We start from the raw sequence: 21591 nt of genomic DNA, 5'->3' as shown, positions 1-21591 counted from the left end.
AGTGTGGCTCCTTGTCAACTTGGGAAAATTATGACTATGTTACTCATGAAAAAGAGTTCAGAGGATGTTTTTGGAATGCACCCATTTATAGTTTGAGGTTATTGTTGTCTTTTCAACACAACTTAAAAGATTTTAAAAAGATTTTCATGTTCTGAATAATGTAGAGAGGCATTTTTCAGAGTATTTATGCCTAAGAGTCAAAATATTAAAGATGTAAAATTTTCTAATTAAGAGACATGAATTACCACTTGTTAAGTGGATTGTTTAATGTTATTTTTATATATCATTGATGCTCAAAATCTTTGCAGTCATTATTTTCATTTTATGCCTTTTAAATGAGTACGAAACTTTGTTTAGAGGTTTTGACATTTTGGATTTTGTGCGAGTAATTTAAGAACAGATGGTCATTCACTGAGGTGGCTATCAAAGGCACCACGACCGATAGGCTACAATGCAAGTTCTGGCCTATATTATTTACTGGCAATACTTTTCTTAGATTTTCTAATCATGCATTTTGTTATGTAGTAACCAGTAAACTTTCAAATGACTTTCAATTATATAATAAAATTCCAAAAAACGCCCTGGGAGGCTAATGATTTGTGTTGGTGTTAATTCATGAATAGCCATTTCTTTCCAGTAGGTTTTAGACAATTGAAGACAGAGATTATTTATTTATTATTTTATTTATTCTAATATATACTAATGTGTTAATACATTATAGCAGGTTCAGAAAATCAGACAAATTTGAGTCTCCAGAATAATAAACTACACAAATATCTTTGTAAAATGCAAAATACATTTACATTATTTAAGATATAAACTAATAGACTAACATAAGGACCTTTTTAAAATAACAGCTTTATTAAGATATAGTTTGATTATCCCAAAAGAAATTCTGTACCCATTAGCAGGCATTCCCCATTCCTTTCACCCTTATTCTCTGGTAAACTTTAATCTGCTTCCTGTTTGTATAGAATTTATTTCTCTCTCAAATTCGAGAAACAATTTATCCAAGTCTGAGACAACATGCCACATCGTCATTTGATCCAGTTTCTTCCTGTTTTAATTACTCTACCTGGAAGTCTGAGAAACAAAGAGGTTAGGGTGGCCTCTTAAAATACAAAATGACTGCTGAAGCTCCGAGCATTAATTCTGCATTCTAACCAGAAATTTTAATTATGGAAGGAGGGACAGAGATGAAAATACCTCTTACATTCATTGACACTGCTTAGACTTTGCTTACTCCACATCCACATATGTGCTTTTGCCAGAAGTTAATCTTATGGCACTGAGACTAAGGATCATTGTCTTATTCCAAGTGGTCATGACCTAGCAAAAAATAAGTAAGATAATATGGATATTGAGGGATAATTAAAGTTTCTACCATAGTGTTAAACCCATTCAAACTTATTTAAAACTTCTCAAGCTATATTTTGGAACACCTAACGGATAATCTTGGAAGATATTATAGAGTGCAATTGTACAATGTCTATTCGTTTTTGAAGTGGCAATAAAATATACAGTTATTAAACATTAGTAACCAGAATACAAGACCTATTATGATATTTGTCTTATTTTATCACTTTAAACTCACATTGTATTATAATAGTGGCAGGTAAATAATTGTTTAGTTAATATTTATGGAATAAATGTATTAATTACTGAACTAGCATTATATACCACTTTATACAACAGATTTACATACATCATTCACAGGATGGGTTGCTAGTCTCACCATTCATCCGTCATTCCAACTTTTCCAGGATTTAAGATCTTTTTTGTAAAAAATGAGACAGGCATTGAATAAGACATTGAGACGATTTGGATAACGTAAACTCTAACACCTAAATAAATACAGGGTATTTTTATCCTAAGAGTCTATTCAGTTATTATTTCTTTATTTCAGCACTTAGATGGTCACTGATTCTTTGAGAGTTTATAATATGCAAGCTTTTACTGAAACATTCTACATTTTTTCCCAAATGTGTTGCCTACAATTATAATAGGAATTATGTTTTTGAGATGATAAGCTTAAGTCTTGTGATAGAAGTAAGAGTTCAAAGTTATTTTCGAAAGCATTATTTGCATTTTTCTAAATGGATAAAAGGCTATCTGGTTTTGCAAGAAAGCGTTCCTGATAACTTATGCCAAAATCATTCTTACATTACCTAGAATTTACATATTTTGTAACAATCTTATGTATTCTTAAATTTATTGGCAGCAAACTCTAGAATTTGGCATGTCTGATAAATAATGCATAGTTTTAATTTAGCATTTAATGAGCTAGGTACTGTGGGGCTGTCACTATCTAAAATTAATTATAATTAATTAGAGTTGTAAGACTAGAAGCTTTCTAATTTATTTACTATTCTTATAGATTTATAAAAAATTGAGAATGTAGTTATATACTGCTTTACGAATATACGACTTTAGGTTTTTTTTCTGAATTGACTAAAATGCAAGCCCCCAATTTCTTTCACACATTCTCCCTTTAAAAGAATCTGATTAACACAGTGACCACATAACTCACAGAACAGAAGAAAATGATGACTGACTGGGGAGAGTTTATCCAGAATTTACTATGAACTCAACTTAATAACAACAAAACAAATCCCATTAAAAAGTAGGCTAAGGGCTGGGTATGGTAGCTCCCGCCTGTAATTCCAGCACTTTAGGAGGCCAAGGAAGGTGGATCACCTGTGGTCACGAGTTTGAGACCAGCCTGGCCAACATGCCGAAACCCCATCTCTACTTAAAAAAAAAGTAAAAATTAGCTGGGCATGGTGGTGGGACTCTGTAATCCCAGCTACTCAGGAGACTGAAACAGGAGAATCACTTGAACATGGGAGGCAAAGGTTGCAGTGAGCCCAGATCGTGCCACTGCACTCCAGCGTGATGAAAGAGACAGACTTCATCGCAAAAAAAAAGAAAGTAGGCTAAGGACATGAATAGATATCATTCAAAAGAAACCATATAAATGGTCAACAAGCACATGAAAAATGATCATTATTACTACAATGACATATCATCTTACATCAATCATAATGGCTATTAATAAAAAGACAAAAAAAAATGTTGGCCAGGACAAAGAAAAGGGAAGACTTATACACTATTGGTGAGAATGTAAATTAGTACAACTTCTCTGGAAAACAGTATGGAGATTTCTCAAAGAACTAAAAATAGAACTACCCCTGGATCTAGCAATCCCACTACTTGATATACCCCCCCAAATGAAAATCATTGTATCAAAAAGATACCTACAGTCATGTTTATTGCAGTACTATTCACAGTAGTAAAGATATGGAATAACCTGTATATCAACAAATGATTAAATAAAATGTAATACAGATGTGCTCACGCGCACACACACACACGCACACACACACACACACACACAATAGTATGGAATACTCTTTGGCCATAAAAAAGATGAAACCATATCTTTGCAGCAACATGGATGGAACTGGAGGTCATTATTTTAAGTGAAACAATCCAGACACAGAAAGGAAAATACAGCATGTTCTCTCTTATAAGCAGGAGATAAATAATATGTTCATATGGACTTAGAGCTTTGGTTGATAGTCAGTGGAAATTCAGAGGGTGAGGGGGTGGGAGGGAGATGAATGATGACAAATTACTTAGTGGGTAGAATGGATATTATTTAATAATGGACATACTAAAAGCCCTGACTTCACCACTAAGTGATATATGCATATAGCAAAATTACACTTATATCCCACAAGTTTATACAAAAAAAGAATCTGAATTTCTAAGCTACATCTAACTAAAGGGAAGCAGAGTTTGTGCTTAAAACTCAACTATAGCTGAACATACAGGGAGGGGAACAACACTTACGGGGGCCTGTTAGGGGAGGTGTGGAGTTGGCAGGGGACAATTAGGAAGAAGAGTTAATGCATGCCGGGCTTAATACCTAGGTGATGATTTGATAGGTGCAGCAAACCACCGTGGCACACATTTACCCATGCAACAATCCTACACATCCTGCACATGTGCCCCAGAACTTAATAATAATGAAATAATTATTAAATTCAACTATATTACTTACCAGTTCTCTGTCCTTGGATATATTTGTTTGCCTCTCTAGTCAATGTTCTTATTTATACAACTTAGATACTCATAATACCTGGTAGGATTGCTATGGAGATTAAGTGAGATGAACCTTAATCCTTTGATACACTTCTTGGCACATAGTATGTATTCAGTAAATGTTAACTGTAGTTACTAATAAGGACCAGCCAACTAAGATAATGTTAGAGTTATAATAAATGTGAAATTACTTGACTCCTAAAACTGAAAAGAATAAATGAATATATGTGCATTGAAATAGGACTTGTAAAAATACTGTCCAATGGTCACCTATCATATAGCAATGTAATGGCTAAGATATGGCTAGTTTCTATAAACTAGAAATATAATTACTAAAATTAAATGAGTTAATACATAAAAATACTGACACCAGAATCTTTATATGTTTTGTGAATGTTATCTACTAATATTATTCTATCCTGGTATATGACTTACCTGGGATTCTGAATTTAATTAATTTCAGGTTCAGTTTTTACGTTAAAACATATTAATAGCAAGTCTTTTTATAGTTTATTTAGGCAACTGTTAGTTTTCAGTGTCTTCTGTGGAAATGTGGAAAATAATCTAATACATGAAACTTTTTCTGAGCATTGAGGATACATGAGATAAAATGTAGAAATCCTATTACAGTATGATTTTTCTATTGCTGATTAAATATTTTCTAAGCCCAACAAACTGCCTTTATAATTATTTTCAATCATTTTGAAGTGTTTATAATTATTTAAATTATTATTGAAAATGATTTTCTAATTTTTAGGTTTCCAAATAATTTTAGATCCAGTTTCCTCTCCCTCCCCCAAATTTTTGGACTCCTTGCAAAATTAAGTCAAGAGGAGGTAATCCACTCTAATTCTTTTAACAAGGGAGAAATCACCATTTAAGATGCCAGTTTCATGAATTTCTTCAAACACTGCATCATAGTTCCAATAAATCCATTCATTAAAGGCATTTACCTACAGAAATACTAAAATAATACTATAAAGTTGTATTTGAACTGTATAACTCTTCAAGATTTCTGTAGTAACTTAACAGTCATTCAAACATAACTCTGAAGCATTTCTTATTTGGCATGGTAGACTTAGGATACCAGAATTATAAAATTATCAATAATTTCTTTTGCAGTTTGCTTACTTGGCTTAACATTGATGCTTTCTGAAAGGTTGTTTCTCAAGTAACTAGTGCAAATGAGAGAAGTATATTGATCCAATTTTTCTTTGAGACATTATCTTACTCTGTCACCTAGGGGGAATACAGTAGTGGGATCTCACCTCACTGCAACCTCTTCCTCCCAGGTTCAAGCTATTCTCCTGCCTCAGCCTCCTGAGTGAGTAGCTGGGACTATAGGTGCGCACCACCACACCCGGCTAATTTTTGTATGTTTAGTAGAGAAGGGGGTTTCACTATGTTGGCCAGGTTGTTCTCAAACTCCTGATCTCAGAGGATCTGCCTGCCATGGCCTCCCAAAGTGCTGGAATTTCAGGTACCCAACCTGATCCAATTCATTTAGCTGGAGTCTTATGTGAAATAAAATTTCTTGAAATTTATCAAGGATAAAACTCTAACCTAGTGTTAATGTCAGTGACAGTTTAATAACTGGTCCTTCATCACAAATCGCTCCTCTAAAAATGGTTATTTATGCACACCATGTTAAAATGAACTCTTTCCTTTTTATTTTTCTTTTTTTTTTTAGACAAGGTCTTACTTTGTCTTTCAGACTCGATGCAGTGGCACAATCTCCGCTCACTGCAGCCTCAACATCCAGGGTTCAAGTGATCCTCCTGACTTAGCACCCCAAGTGGCTGGGAGTACAGGCACACACCACCACCTTCAACTAATTTTTGTATTTTTTATAGAAATGGGGTTTCTCCATATTGCTCAGGCTGACCTCGAACTCTTACACTCAAGCAATCTGCCTGTCTCAGCCTCCCAAAGTCCTAGGATTACAGATGTGAGCCACCATGGCCAGCTAACACTTTCCTTTTTAAATGTATCTTTGCCTGAGTCAAGCTCCACAAATCATTTAAAATAATAAGTTAAAGTTGGAGTAAATCATATTTCTGCTTTGACCTTCTTTTTTTTTTTTTTTTTTTTTTTTGTAAAGAGGAATCTCACTCCATAGCCCAAGCTGGAGTGCAGTGGCATGATCTCGGCTCTCTGCAACCTTCACCTCTGGGGCTCAAGTGATTCTCCTGCCTCAGCCTCCCAAGTAGCTGGGACTAGAGGTGCACACCACCAAATCCAGTTAATTTTTTTGTATTTTTAGTAGGGACAGGGTTTCACCATGTTGCCCTGGGTAGTATCAAACTCCTGAGCTCAGGCAATCCACCTGCCTTGGCCGCCCAAAGTGCTGGGATTATAGGCATGTGCCACTGCACCCGTCCTGACTATCTTATATGCCTAAAATTGCCCCTCTGGTTTGGATTTGTCCTTGAAAGGCCAGCTACTCAAATACTTTGAATATCACTTCTGGAATCCCTGAACTTAAATATGAGCTATAATTTACAGTCTATATACCCAACATATCTGATCAGTATAGCAATGTCAATAATACAAACAAAAATGTCTTTTGGATTTATTGTTAATATTGAAATATTCACTTTCAAATACAGATAAACATTCTAGATATAACAAAAGGACATAAATCTCTTTATGTGCTTTTTATGTTGAAATTCCATTATTCTGTTAAAAGTGTCAATTTGATATTGCAGATATGCAACATAGTGCCTGCAGGAATAATCTAGCATCTGATTGTGCTAAAAGAAATTATTGTTTCTGCACTGTAATGCCAAAACCTTAAAGCTTGACTTCAAACTTTTAATAATAAAATGGCAATAACAATCAAAACTTTTAATTTGTGTATTTAAGAAGTTTATTCTACAGTGGTAATATTTAGCTTCAGCTGAATGTTGATTCTAATAGTCAACCTTTTAACATTTGGCCAAAATTTAATTTGCTCTACTGTTAGATAAAAAAGGAGGGCAAGAAGGAAGTTCACTCTAATTCATTGATTAACTTTTTAAAGAGCAAATATTTCAAACCACACTTGATTCTTCACAGAGGATTCTCCTTTCACAAATGTCAATAAGAAATAGATCTCCTGAAAATCTCTTCTCCAACCCTGCTCCTGGAGGGTCAGTGAAAGCAGAAAGTGATACTAAATGAATGAGCCTGGACGGTCTACTAGAAGAATTGTAATGTCCTCTTTTGCACCTCTGTGATAGTGATATTTTGTTTTCCTCTAACATTTCATCAAAAAGAGAAACATTTTATGTCACTCCTCAAGTGGTTCATTTTATTGTCAGATTCACTTTCACATATGATAATCCCTCCTACGAATAGAGTATTATTTCTTCATCAGATAAATGAAGTTATATAAACTATTTTCTTCAATTATGGTAGAAACCAGTTGAAACAGTTTAATACATAAACACCTGAGAAAAACACTTCCTCCGAAAACAGTATCAACCATTGAAGAATTGACATAACAGACTCAATTTATTACAATTTTTCTATTTTAACTTATATTGCAATTAGGTAGAGATTACATAGTAGAGCACCTGCTTATAGACCTACCAGTCATTCATAATTCTTCTAAAGGGTTTGCAAGTATTAATAATTTCTTCATTGAGGGCAGATATTCAGTATTTAGTTTTCTTCTATCATTTATATATGACAGTATCTATCAAGCAATAAACAAACTTGATGGCTGAATAATGTGTGCTGATTAAGTTACCACTGCATCAAAATGAGTAAACTTTTATAAAGGGCTCAGTAATTATTGTATGAGGTCACACACACTGGTAACTAACTGACTTATTTTAAAGCTGATTTAAAGACAATAATAATAACTAGCATAATTATTAAGTCAGATATCCTTATGATATACAGTGAATGATGGAATACTGTACAGCCTTTAAAATTATTGCATACTTTATAGAATGTATCAAGGAGAGTTATCTATTAGTGATTAAAATGCATAAAGCTAAGATTTAAGAGGATTATGGTATGATAGCCACATCTGTATGTTTACATGATTACAAAAGTTTATGTCTGGGGATGTATGTTTTATTTGAAATTGTTAAATGAATGTAACAGGGAAGGTTCTCTAACAAAATACATTAAGCTTACAAACGTATCTATCACCTATACTCCTACAAGAAGCAAAGTAGACGATAACTGTCTGCTTGTTTGTCATCACTGCAGTAAAGAACCCAAATTAGAATAATTAATTTTAAATCACAATAGTTTGATGTAAGATGGGTAACTGGTAATGCTATTTCAGACAAATATTGTACTCAAAAATGTTTGTCAAGTGATATGTACACTAATTACTTATATAATAACATTTTGCATATTGAATTACTAACCTTTTATGGTTCTTGAATTTAAATTGAATGCTAGTATTAATTAAAACATGTTTTGGGTTATATTTTTCTAGGTCTCAGGGTGGTGAACTTTTTCTTTGAATTCCTAACCTGTGAGCTTACGGTAAGATTATAATTAACACACCTAATTTTAGAGTTATTTTTGATCATGTCTTTTTTTTTTTAAAGTAAATTCAAACAAGCCATTTGATAATTTTCCATACATGTTGAAGTAATTATGTGATATTTTCTATAAAAATGTTTATGTTCTTGGATAAATTATACTAATACAGTTATTTAATATAGTCATTGATAGATTTCTACGTAAATCTGAAGGCATGGACCAGAAAGGTAATGATTGGTACCACTAAAAAACTTATTTGGACATGAATGACAATTTGATCTATTAAATTTTTCATAATGAAGTCCATTTGATGGCAATGAGTTATTGAAAGTAAAATTTGTTTTATCATCTGTCAAGATGTATCAAAATTGGGTTCCTCCATGAAGCTTGACATTAGAGCTCCAGAAAGTTGAGAGTAAAATACGTAACTATGGAAATAAAATGCTAAGAAATAACAAGTGACTTCTAAGGCAGTTTTTAAGGCATTAATTATTAATTAACTTCTTTGGTTATAGGTATTCAATAACAGTTAAAAATGTGAATCTAGATTATACTAATAATTGATGACTACAAAATATAAACAAATATGAGTTTATTTGTGTTACTGTTAAACTGATGAAATTAATTTTCAGTAAGCCAACTTTCGGTGTTTATCTGTTGCTTAATAATAAACATAATAAAGATTTACCTTGTAATAAGTATATACAATCCAGATAATGTGGGCATTTGTATCATACATTTTATATTTGGGGAAATGATATCCTTGGAAACACAAAGACAGTTGATTAAAACTCCTGAAAATTTGGGCATATAATTATTGCAATGTATCTTGAAAAAGATGTTTTTAAATGACTGTAGATAACAACAATCTCTAGGAACTGTAAGGCATAGTTTTCCTTACTTTTTAAAGAAACACTCAATATAGGATTATTGAAAACAAGTTAAAAACTATCACATAGGAGGAAAGTGAAATTCCTCTGCACTACCAGGAGAACTTTGCTGATAATGGAAGAAATTTGGAGGAATTATTTAGATGCACTTAGAATAATTTTATCCCCAAGTACCTTATTTTTAAGTTTGAAATTATATTTCACAAATATACCTGAATTAACTTCTTAAATTAAATGATTTCAATTTATAATAAGGAACAAAAATATTTTTAAAATTACTATTATCTTCAGTGTTTTAATTATCTTATATAATATACATAAGGCAAATTACTTGTATCTTAGGTACACAATATCAGTGAATTGTTAGAAAACAGATACACCCATATAACCAATACTAACATTTTTTTTTTTAAAAAAAGAACTTTAGAGTAGTTTGAAGCCCTCTTATACTCTTTCTAGTCAGTAAACCTACAAAGTATAAGCAGTATCTTCACCTCTAGAAGTAGGGTTTGCCTCTTTTTAATATGCTATAAATGAAATCATAGAGTCTGTACTGATTTGTTTCTTTTGCTCAACGTTATATTTGTAAAAGTGCATGCAATGGTAAATTGCTCATTTTCATTGCTGTATAGTATTCAACTGTGTGGATAGACCAAATTATTAACCCTTTCTAATATTGATAGGCACTTAAGTAGCTTGCAGACTTTGGCTTTTATCAATAGTGCAAATTTGGATATCAAGAACATGTCTCTTTGGAGAACACATGTATTTTGTTGTGTATGCAGGATATGCACATGTTCTGCTTCAGTACATACTGACAATTCCCTAAGTGCTTGTCAGTTTTAAGAACAGGATATGAGAGTTCATTTGCTCCCTATAGTCACTGACACTGGGATTTTTCATCCTAAACTTTAGCAGTTTTGGTATGTGAATAGGAGTATTTTAATTGGAATAGCTTGAAGACTAATGTTACTAAGAACTTGTTTTGGTGCTTATTTCTCATGTGGCTACTCTCTTTGTTGAAATGTTCTAAATCTTTTTCCCCCACTTGTTTTTCTTACTGGATTGTCTGCACTTCTTTTATTGGGTTGTGATTATACATACAGCTGTATATACAAATGTATACATGCCATTGTGTATATCCAATAGAAGATTTAAAACTATCAATAAATCAGCATTATTTCTTTCTTAAAATTCTGAATCAATTCTGCTAATGTATAGAGGGCACAGATTGCATTGTCCTTTTATGCATGGTATTTGAATTGCATGTGTTTTTCCTTATGAAGTAATAATCCTGACTTAAATATATTCTTAGACTAACATTCTTATATTTTTTTAATTCTTACATTCTTAAATGCATTCTTAAAACTAACCATAACCAATTTTGAAAGTGTCAAGAATTATGGGTTTGAAAATCTGTCATGACAGAAGTATTTTCACAACATACTTTGAGAAACACCAAAAGTAATGGCTTTAGTTTTTCTTCTGGAGAGCTAGTTGTAAAATATTTACCAGAACACCACTGAATATTTGCACTCTATATTCAACTCTTTGGTAGATTTTCTCATTACTCTTTGGATGATATATTTTGATGAAAAGAAGTTCTTAATTTTGATTTATTTCAGTTTATTAGGTTTTTTAATTTTCCTTCTATGATCAAAGCTTTTTATGTTTTATTTAAGAAATTTTTGCCTTGGCTGTTGTTACTAAGATATTATGGTTTCTCTAAACACTTGTTTAAACTTTTCCAGTTAATGGTCTCCAATGTGTTACATAGTTCTATGTTTACTATCTTGTGCATTTAAGATGAACAGATGTGGATTAGAATAGTAATTGCTCTGTAAATGTTTTATTATTTTATTATAAAATTTATACATGAATATGAAGACATTGATATATGGTTATACTAATTTAATGTAGCTGTTAAAATAAGTAATATGTAGTATTTTTAAGTCAATATATATATTTATGAATTGCCCATTTATAAGTTTCATGTACCACAATTAGTTATGTGACAATGTTGAAATAAAAATTCAGCACTATAACAAAATTATTTGACTTTAAGACTAAATGAATTATGATAATTTATTTCCATAACATATTTTCAAGTGAGCTAAAACCATGCAATGTGATTATTCTATAGGATCATTAAAATATCAGACTATTAGGCTAAACTTTAAGTATTTAAATACAATTTTTGTTAAGATATATTTATTGCCTCTAAAATATTATGTGTAACAAATTATATAAGCATATAACAGCCATAATAAATAGAGCATTAAGTATTAACTACAGAATACTGTTATATGCACTTCATTAAAGTTTTATTAAATACTCACCTTGTGATATGTGATGTGTGTGTGTGTGTGTGTGTGTGTGTGTGTGTGTGTGTATTTAGAGAGAGAGAAAGGAGAGAGGCATACTTTTTTTGTTTATTTTAAATTTTTCACTAAAAACACAGTAGTGGATTACATACTTGTGTCTAATAGAAAGGATGGTATAAAATCAGTATTATTTCTTTTTTAAAATTTTGAATCAGTTATGCGAACATACATGTGTTTGCTGCAGGTTGCAGCATACGTGCTTATAGAATTCCATGTGCTTTTCCTCTTGAAAGTAACAATCTTGATATAAATACATTCTTAGAATGCTTATTTTTCATCTCTGGATCCTTAGTCTAAGCCTTGTCATGGTTTAAGAGTAACTCATAATGTAACACAATGGAAGTAGAACAGCAAAGTAGATAATATCTTACTTTAATAATTAGCTAATTATTGTTTCAAGTCTTCATAATATTGAAACAATGTGATAAGGAAATGTTGGGGTTTATAGATTAAAATTCTTGAAATTAAAGATGGAATTTTATTAATCCATGTATTTAGATATTTGAAGAGCTTGGGATTTGTTTCAGAAGATTTTTGTTTATTTGTTTCTGCTTTCTTGCCTGTTTTAGGTAGCCAAAGATGATGAAATATTGAGTACAATAATCAAGAGCTAATTAGATGTTTTTCACTTTCTCTAGATTACCAATCTCTCTGTCGTAATGAAAGCAGGGAGAACAAAGGTGAAACACAAAAAGCTGTCTTGAAGACTGGTTCTGAGACTCTCAGTAGCACTGATACTTCTTATCCTCCACTAGCCATTCCAAATAGATAAATAACAAGCTTCGCTGAGAAATACAGCATAGGTTTCAGAAATAAATATTTCGGGATTTATTTCATGTGTCCCGAATATAAGTGATAAAGGGAAACATCCAGTTAAGAAACACAAATCACATATAGAGGTAATTGATGCCAGTTAAATTACCTTAGTTTGTTTTCACAGTGATGACAGGGCTTGGGGAAAAATGAAGTTAAAGACATACAAGTAACATTCTGCATGAAGGAAAATAGTGTAAACTGATGAATTACTGTGCATTATTTGAACCCAAAATTGAAAGATTGAATTATATATATATATATACTTAGAAAGTATATATATAATATATAGTATATACTATACTTAGAAAGACATAGGTAAAAGTTTAGATGACTTAAATGAAGTTTGAATTTTAGGACACATTGCATGCACAAAATATTCTCTGGATAATTTTGCTTCTTATTCAATAATGAATTGATTACACAGAATTGTTAAAATGCAGTTTTGTGGGTTTTTCCACTAAAAAATATATAGGGAAAATGGAGTCCTACTTTTGATTGCCACTTTCAACTGATTTTCTGAAAACTGGTTCAATGATATTTACTTGTTACAAAATGCCTTACCTAAATCCTTTAGTCTGAATACATATGGATTATCACCTCTTCACACCTTTGGATAGATTGTTCCTATCTGGCTAGCTCACACATAATTCTGATTAAATAAATTATACATCTGTGAATCCCCTAGGCTTAACTTTTAATGCTTACTCTATATGATTTCCACACTATATCTAGCCTTCCCCCTGTTCCCAACGTGTCAGGTACAAGTAATTTAGTTTCTAAGACTTTTCTATTTGTCCAAAGGCAAACTTTATCAACCTCTATAAAAATATGTATGTTATCTTGCTCCCTCTTTGATAGACTATGGATATCTGGAAAAATCAAGACTAGACTTTCGATTTGACTTGTTGATAACAAAGTGTTAGGGAAAAAAAAGAGCTTTAGGGCATATTTAAGCTTACTAAAGCCTTTCAATGGCATATATTTAATTCCAGTAGCAATAAAATGGATGGGATTTTGTTGTAAAGCTGAGCAGAATTCAGCTTCTAATATGTCAGCTTTACATGACAGATTATTAATAAACTGTCACTGTTATCACATGATACCAATCTCTGGTGACTGCCTTTTTTAAAACTTGAAACTCAAATGTACATTTTAAAGTAATCTTTACTTTGTGGCTCAGTTCTTTCCTTTAAATACCTTTTTCCCTCAGCTCTGTAGAAATTATTGTGCCCTTTAATCATGGTTTTAATTTCATTACACTAAGAAAATCCACAAATTGCTGGTGTATAATCTGTGTTCAGATACATGCACAGATAGCTAGAGGATTATTGCTATTATTACTCTATGTACATGATAACAATGACAGAGCAAGGATAAGAAAGTGAATTGATTTTAAACTCAGTATCATGGCCATTACCTGGCAAAATGAGAAAGTGGGCCTAGTCCATTTTCTCGACTAACTTTCCCAAGTGTTTTTGCCTTTTCTCTCTTTTGTTGAACACTCTTTATTGTAGATACCCATTTTCTACTGCCTACATGTTCTTTCATTCAACAAAACACACTACGCATCTGTATCTACTAGGCACTGGGCAAGTATTGGGAAACAGTCAACTAACAGTACCTCCAGGAAATGTTTAGTTCTGGAGAGCTTGTAAGGTCTACAGTCATCGGCTACAAAATGGTCTTCATCTGTGAACTCCTCTATACTCTATGTATATCTTATCACCCCATCAAAACTTTAATTACCCACAAGGGGAAAATTAAGAGCTACCTCCCACTAAGTTATAATTAGTAGATGAAGGGACATAGCATCTGATTATGGTTTTTTTTAAAGAAGTGTACACATGTCGTAGAGAAAGGCATGTAGAAAAACCTATAAATCCATACATGTATGACTCACTGAGTTGTAAGTAGCATGTGTTTTCTCTCTGTTATAGTTGGATGGTTATATCAAAACTGTTCACTAGCTGGGCAAAGCTGGAAATAAGAGTCTATATTCTCAGTCAGGTATTCATCAGTATTTGCTGACCACTTATTTATTACATGTCATATACTCTTCTGGATGGTTTTATATGTATAATGCACTTCTAAAAAATCTACAGTATATTAAACAGGAGAAGGCAGACTATCTGTGGAACTTAGGAAGCCTGATTCTGCTTATAATTAATTGTTTGACCTCACACGCCAGTCATTTATTTTCTCACGTCCTCCATATATATGTTCACATAAAAAACTAGGAGGATATGCACTATGAATTTTGAATCCTTTCAAGCTTTAAATTTAATTATTCTAATTATATCAGTTGGGATGCTTTGAGTCCCAAATAACAGGAAACAAACTTGCTTAGGCTTTAAGAAAGGTTTATTATTATACAAACAAAAATTTAAGCAGATGTAGAATTTCATGTATGATTCACTGACATAATCAGGGACCTATGTTCTTTTCATCCTTTTTCCCAATGTCCTATCTTAAGTTTGTCTTGGCCAGAATCCCTCAATATTCAAAGATGTCTGCCATAATCATAGATTATATATCTAGACACAAGAGACCCAGTAGAAAAAAAAAAACAAATCTTTGCCTTCTTTGTCTTACCAGATTAAGAAAGATTTTATGACAATTCCCACCCTTCTGCCTGTTGCCAGCAAATACCTTTTCATGTCTCTTCTATCAAATGTGTCATACGCCCCAGCCTATAAGTACCATTTACTGTTGTCTTAGACCAATTGTGTTTACCCTCTGCATTTAAAAATGTGTTCGGCTTCCATGGAAGCTCAAAGCTGCACAGAGAAGCATGGCGGGGATAAGAAATTCAAGTTCCCTTGAGAAGCAGAATAGGAGATATGATTCTTGTCCAGGCAACCAGTGGTATCTCTTATAGTTATTATGATTTGTTTGTTGGTGTACCACATCCTTCTTGTCTTAACACTTTTATTTTCCGAGTTTACTTTAGAATGAAGTCCCCAGGGAAAATCACATCAAATTAAACAGGTGATTGCTTATGAAGGAGGCAATTCTAATTGTTTACTTTCACATTTCTTCTCAAAATTCTTTTTTTTTTTTTTTTTAATTTTTTATTGGATTATAGGTTTTGGGGTACATGAGCAGAGCATGCAAGACAGTTGCGTAGGTACACACATGGCAGTGTGCTTTGCTTTTCTTCTCCCCTTCACCCACATTTGGCATTTCTCCCCAGGCTATCCCTCCCCACCTCCCCCTCCCACTGGCCCTCCCCTTTTCCCCCCAATAGACCCCAGTGTTTAGTACTCCCCTCCCTGTGTCCATGTGTTCTCATTTTTCATCACCCATCTATGAGTGAGAATATGCGGTGTTTCATTTTCTGTTCTTGTGTCAGTTTGCTGAGGATGATGTTTTCCAGATTCATCCATGTCCCTACAAACGACACAAACTCATCATTTCTGATTGCTGCATAATATTCCATGGTGTATATGTGCCACATTTTTCCAATCCAGTCTATCATCAATGGGCATTTGGGTTGGTTCCAGGTCTTTGCTATTGTAAACAGTGCTGCAATGAACATTCGTGTACATGTGTCCTTATAGTAGAACGATTTATAGTCTTTTGGATATATACCCAGTAATGGGATTGCTGGGTCAAATGGAATTTCTATTTCTAAGGCCTTGAGGAATCGCCACACCGTCTTCCACAATGGTTGAACTAATTTACACTCCCACCAACAGTGTAAAAGTGTTCCTTTTTCTCCACATCCTCTTCTTTACTGACTTCCCGTTTTCAAGAGAATAATTTCTGTATAAAAATATGCACAAAAAAGACTGGGTTTCTTCCTCAGTTTTGCTGCCCTGTTTCGATCCATGACACTTGCATATCTATGTTTCTTGCTCTCATTCTGCTACCTTCATCCATGCTGTTCTCTCAATAATGCAACAATCCCACCCCTAGCAGTATCTCCCGCCCCCAGTCAGTCATCTCTGCAATTCTCCTTTGACCAAGACCCACTCAAACATATTTGACGGACAGAAAAGGTACTGCTAGTCCTTCATTCCTTCAAATTTCAGCTCAAATGCCACACTCCTTATGGAAGGTTCCATGAATCTTGAGGTGACCTATGTGCTCTTTCATTTTCCCATTGACCTTCCACCCTATTTCCATTAGATTGATTATTTTACGTTTTTTATATATACTCTCTTGGCACCGGACTTTCCAAACTTTGAGGGTAAAGTTGGCGCCCTTGCTGCCTTTGCATTTGACTCTGTAATAACTGGCAAAGGGCAAGGTTTATTGTGTATTTGCTAGAGTATGTGCCTGGGTAACAAAATACTGTTAGTGTCAGTGTATACAAGCAGAGCAAATGTGTGGAGCATTTCTTTTATTTTTCCATGAGAAGAAAATAAGATTGACCAAAGAAATATCTTTCAATATTTTCCACAAATGTCAAAAGGTTTTGCTGACCCAAAACTTTACTGACAAAGGATAATCTATGAAATACAATTAGTTATGACCCTACTACAAGTCTAAGCCTTTCTTAAAAGCTGGTATTTAGTCTTTGCAAATCATGCTAATTTTATATTCTATAGTGTTTAGTCTTTTAATATTATGTCAAATACGTAGTCTATGTCACAAAACATCCAGGTTTTATCTAGCATATAAGAATGCTTATGTATTATTATGTAAAACTGATTCTCCAGGAAGAATCACGTTGTTTTCCTGCTATCCAGGAAAACCATTAGAAGTTCTCACACAGGTTTAATTCTCTAATCGAGAAGCATGAACACAGAGAAATAATCTTAATTTAAAAATTTTTTTCCACAACACCATTGCTTATTGCTGTGCTCTTGAATAATTAATTTAAGCTCATTGTACATTAAGCAAATAAAATTCTTATAGTTGTATATTGTAATTTCCTTTATATATATCACTGTTTTTGAAAGATTAGTATGTGCAAATTATTTTTATCTTATTGAGTTCAAAGATCCATATACGTAGATAATAACAATCTTCAAAATATAATAATAGTTTATTTGTGTTGTCCATTTACAAATATAATTAGTGAGAATTTTATTAAGTACTGGAAAGAGAATATATATATATATATATATATATATATATATATATATATATTTTTTTTTTATAAGATGAAATTGCTGGAGAAGAAAAAATGCAGAAATAAAAAGTAAGCCTTAACAGCATAGCATTCGAGTTGTCACAAATGAGGAGGCAGTCAATAAATGATTCATCCTGTGTCCATCATAGCATATTTATAAATCCATCTGACATTTCTGGCCTATCAGAGAGCAGAAAAATGAAATTATAGATTCCCTACTATAGATGACACCATCAACAAACTGGTTTAGGGAGGGTTAGCTGGTCATTTTCATTTATTTCATTTCTCTCTCTTCCATTCTTGACAGCTCTAACATGTAAGGTCTTCAGAATCCTAGGAAACAAGGCCAAAGTTTAATGTTCTCTTTTCTTTTTACAAAGGACGTTTGCCTGGTTTCATAAATGCACAAAATATGAATAATAATTTAACAGTTTCTGGGAATATGTTAATAGTGCAAAAAATAATTTTAAAAATTAAGATATCTATAGTTTATTTCTGATGTGTGGCTATTTGTAGCATTTTCTTTTTATTTCTTATATGTTAAAAATATTAAAAGCAATTTTATATACTAATAAAAAATTTGGAATATAAGTAGCAAAAAGAAAAGAAAATCATTTTTCAGAAATCCATCATCATTCCACATTCAGATTCTGGAGTATCAAAATAAAAAGGATTTTTATTCCTTCCTTTCCAATCCTTATACAGATTTGCATTTAGATTACATCATTGAATATATGCAATTTTTTGCAGTTTTAAATTTAATAAACATTTCACTCATAAAAAGTGTATCTTCATTTCTACAGTCTCTATAAATGTAAGTTTTAAAAACTGCATAATTTTTCACGTCAGAAAAATTTCTAATCAAAACACACCAGGCAAGAATTTAGTGGGCTTAAAACTGTTTAGAGTTGCAGAGGGAGGTAAATTACTAAAATATATTGTTAGTTTACAATTAGTCATTTAGATAATCCTTTCCATTTTATGACACCATTTATACATATTAGTAAGTTTTAATAAAATATTTGAATATAACTTTTCATTTTCTTAAGCTTTTATTATGGGATTATATAAGATTAAAATAGTTAGGATATTGGAGACCTTGAGATAATTTGGAAACTCAATAAATTTGAAAACTGCATGTCATTAATTTAAATTTTTATGAAGCAAATGCTACATAATCCTTAACTGGTTAGCCTTAGGTGCATTGCAAAAGAACAGAAGATACAATCTCTCTTTTGTTTAGCTTACATTTCTGGAGGCAGAACAAGAAATATCTTGAGAAGTAAAATGTAGGTGTGAAACTGAGTGATATGTTTTTTCTAACTGCTAATAAATCCAAAGATAGTCACTAAACTAGAGTTAGGGAACAGAAAATCATAGAGATGGGTTGTCTTGAATTACATATTAATACAGGGGTTCCTAAATATAATGACCTTTAAAAATCTTCTTGAAAAGCTTTTAAGATATATGAACCCCAGGATTCAAAGATTCTGGTTCAGTAAGCTTAAAAATTGTTTAAAGAAAGAGTAAGTTCCAACCCAAAGGTTCTCAGAATTTCGTGTGCAAGAGAATTATCTAGTAAATCTGATAAAAATGTGAATTCATGAACCTCAGCCCAAGAAATTCAACTTTAGTTGATCTAATGGAGTCAGAAATTTTTTAAAATTTAAATTGACATTGCCCCTTTGCATTCCTCACCCCAACCCTGTTCTGCGAGGGAGATTCTGAGTTATCTTGTTTCTAAAGGGTAACAGGAGCAGCATTCCTCACAACTGATGGAAACTTGGAGAAAGTACTTCACGAACTTGGGCACTACTCCTTCACTCCGGTAGCTCATCAGAATCACCTGTGGAGTTTTTAAATGCACCCATTTGAGCTCCACCACAGGTATAATGATTAAGGATCTCCAAAGTTAATGCACAGGTAGCTAAACTTGAAAAGGGCTCAGCTGGTGAATCTAATAGCCTCTTTGGCTGATTTACTCATTAAATATGCTCTTGGAGGCCAGGTGAACATGCTCTTCTAATGACCCACAAGCGTTGGTAGCTATTAGAATCAGCTGGAAAACTTGGTAAATATAAAACAACCCAAGTTCTCTCCTACTCAACTGAGCCTTTACCAACACGTCTTTTACCTCCTCTTCAAGTGATTTATATGCCCATTTGGTTTGAGAGCCACTGGGCTGTCATGTGGAGAAAAAAGCAGGATATCAATGGACAAGGGTAACTGAAATGAAGATTTAAAGGTAAAGCATCTTGGTTGTTTGTCAATATGAGTCAATTCTAGTTCTTTAGTATGAGAAAGATAAAAGTATTACTTGGGCATACCAGTGTATCATTGATCTTTTTCAAACATCATAGATTGGACACATGGGATATTACTTAATGGAAACTTGATGGCTTTGTTTATATGGTTGCAGAATGATTTTCATATAATATTGTGTTTAATCCTTGGCATAAAAGCCAAGGATAAAAGCATCAACAACTGTCCTGATCCTGTGATTGTGAGTTTCTTCCTTTTCTTACTGTGCTTTAGGTCTGTAGGCTCTCCCTGTGTTCTGGAATTGGTCTATTCTTCAGTAATCACAATATTTTCAGAATCTACCATCATAGAAGAAAAATAATTAAAGCTACTTTGATTATCATGACAATAAAGTAATGAAAAAGATACTGGAGTTATTATATTGTCAGAGCATTCTGACCCCAGCTCATAATAGTCTATCCATAAGGTAGTTCCCAAATGAAGTAACCCAGCAAATTTGCACAGCATGCCCAAGACATGGATTCTTCTCACATTTCAAACTTATCTGGACAAACTTGCTCATTACAGCTTTTTTTTTTTTACTATGTCTTGACCACTGCTTGCCGTTTTTTAACAAATCTATACTTCTAAGTCAGACTGAAACACATAATTCTCATAATAAAGTAGGTACAATTATAACCACACAATTAGCTAAAATTTTATATCCAGTTGAAAAATGTGATTTATTCATAATGTCCTAGTACTCATTCATCCAGCAATAAATATTTAGTGAGCAGCTACTATGTTCCAGACCATTGTCTTTCTGCTTGGGTTACATTGTAAATAAAAGAGGGAAAGATCTCTGCCCACACCGAGCTTGGATTCTAGTGAGGAGAGAGGGTGATAGAATAATCTAGCATATTTAAAGGTCATGTATTTTACAGAAAATAATGAAAAGTCGAACAGGTTAAGAGGAAACAGGAGAGTTGGAGATAAGGAGATGTGGGGTGGGAAGAAATATAATTGTAAATAGGATGCTTAAAGTTGAATTCCCCAAAAGAGCAAATTTGGGCAAATTCGCTCAGAAGCTAAAGGTGTTAGCCACATAGATAGCAGGAAGGAGAGGGGTCTAATTGTAAAGGCAAAGGCTCAAATAAGGCTTGAAAAATAGCAAAGAGGCCAGTGTGATGGGAGCAGAGGAAAGCAGGAGAGTTCTAGGTTCTGAGGTTAGAGGTGGGGATGAGAGCAGGTCAGGTAGAACTTTGGCTTTAGCTCTAAGAGAAGTGAGAAGCTATTGAAGGATTTTGAACTGAAGGATATTAAGGTAATTATCTCTCTGTTGACAATAGGGAACAGTCTTAAATCCAGAAGACTTTTTAAAGGCTGTCATAGTGCTGATAAGAGATTATGGTGGCTTCATCCAGAATAGTGGCAGAGGAGGCAATGAAAAGAATTTAGATTCTAGGTAAATTTTGAAAGATTCATTCACAGAATTTCTAACAAATTGCATGAGGGACATGAGAGAGAGGAATCAAGGTTGGCTTAGAGATGTGAAAGCTAAGCAACTTAATGATGGAGTTGCCTT

General features: G+C 32.9%; 1 protein-coding gene across 36 annotated transcripts in view; it reads left to right on the top strand.

The window, feature by feature from the left end:
- The window catches only part of PTPRD (protein tyrosine phosphatase receptor type D), a 2336513-nt gene that overhangs the window by 1069100 nt on the left and 1245822 nt on the right, over positions 1-21591 (top strand). For all 36 annotated transcript variants that reach the window (XM_078368970.1, XM_035293431.3, XM_078368938.1 and 33 more), the window contains exon 7: positions 8546-8595. The gene's annotated coding sequence lies outside the window, so the exon portion shown is untranslated. The remainder of the gene's footprint in view (positions 1-8545; positions 8596-21591) is intronic.

Source organism: Callithrix jacchus, chromosome 1 (genome assembly GCF_049354715.1).
Source record: "Callithrix jacchus isolate 240 chromosome 1, calJac240_pri, whole genome shotgun sequence".
NCBI classification, from domain to species: Eukaryota; Metazoa; Chordata; class Mammalia; order Primates; family Cebidae; genus Callithrix; species Callithrix jacchus.
This window is presented reverse-complemented; position numbering and strand designations above follow the sequence as displayed.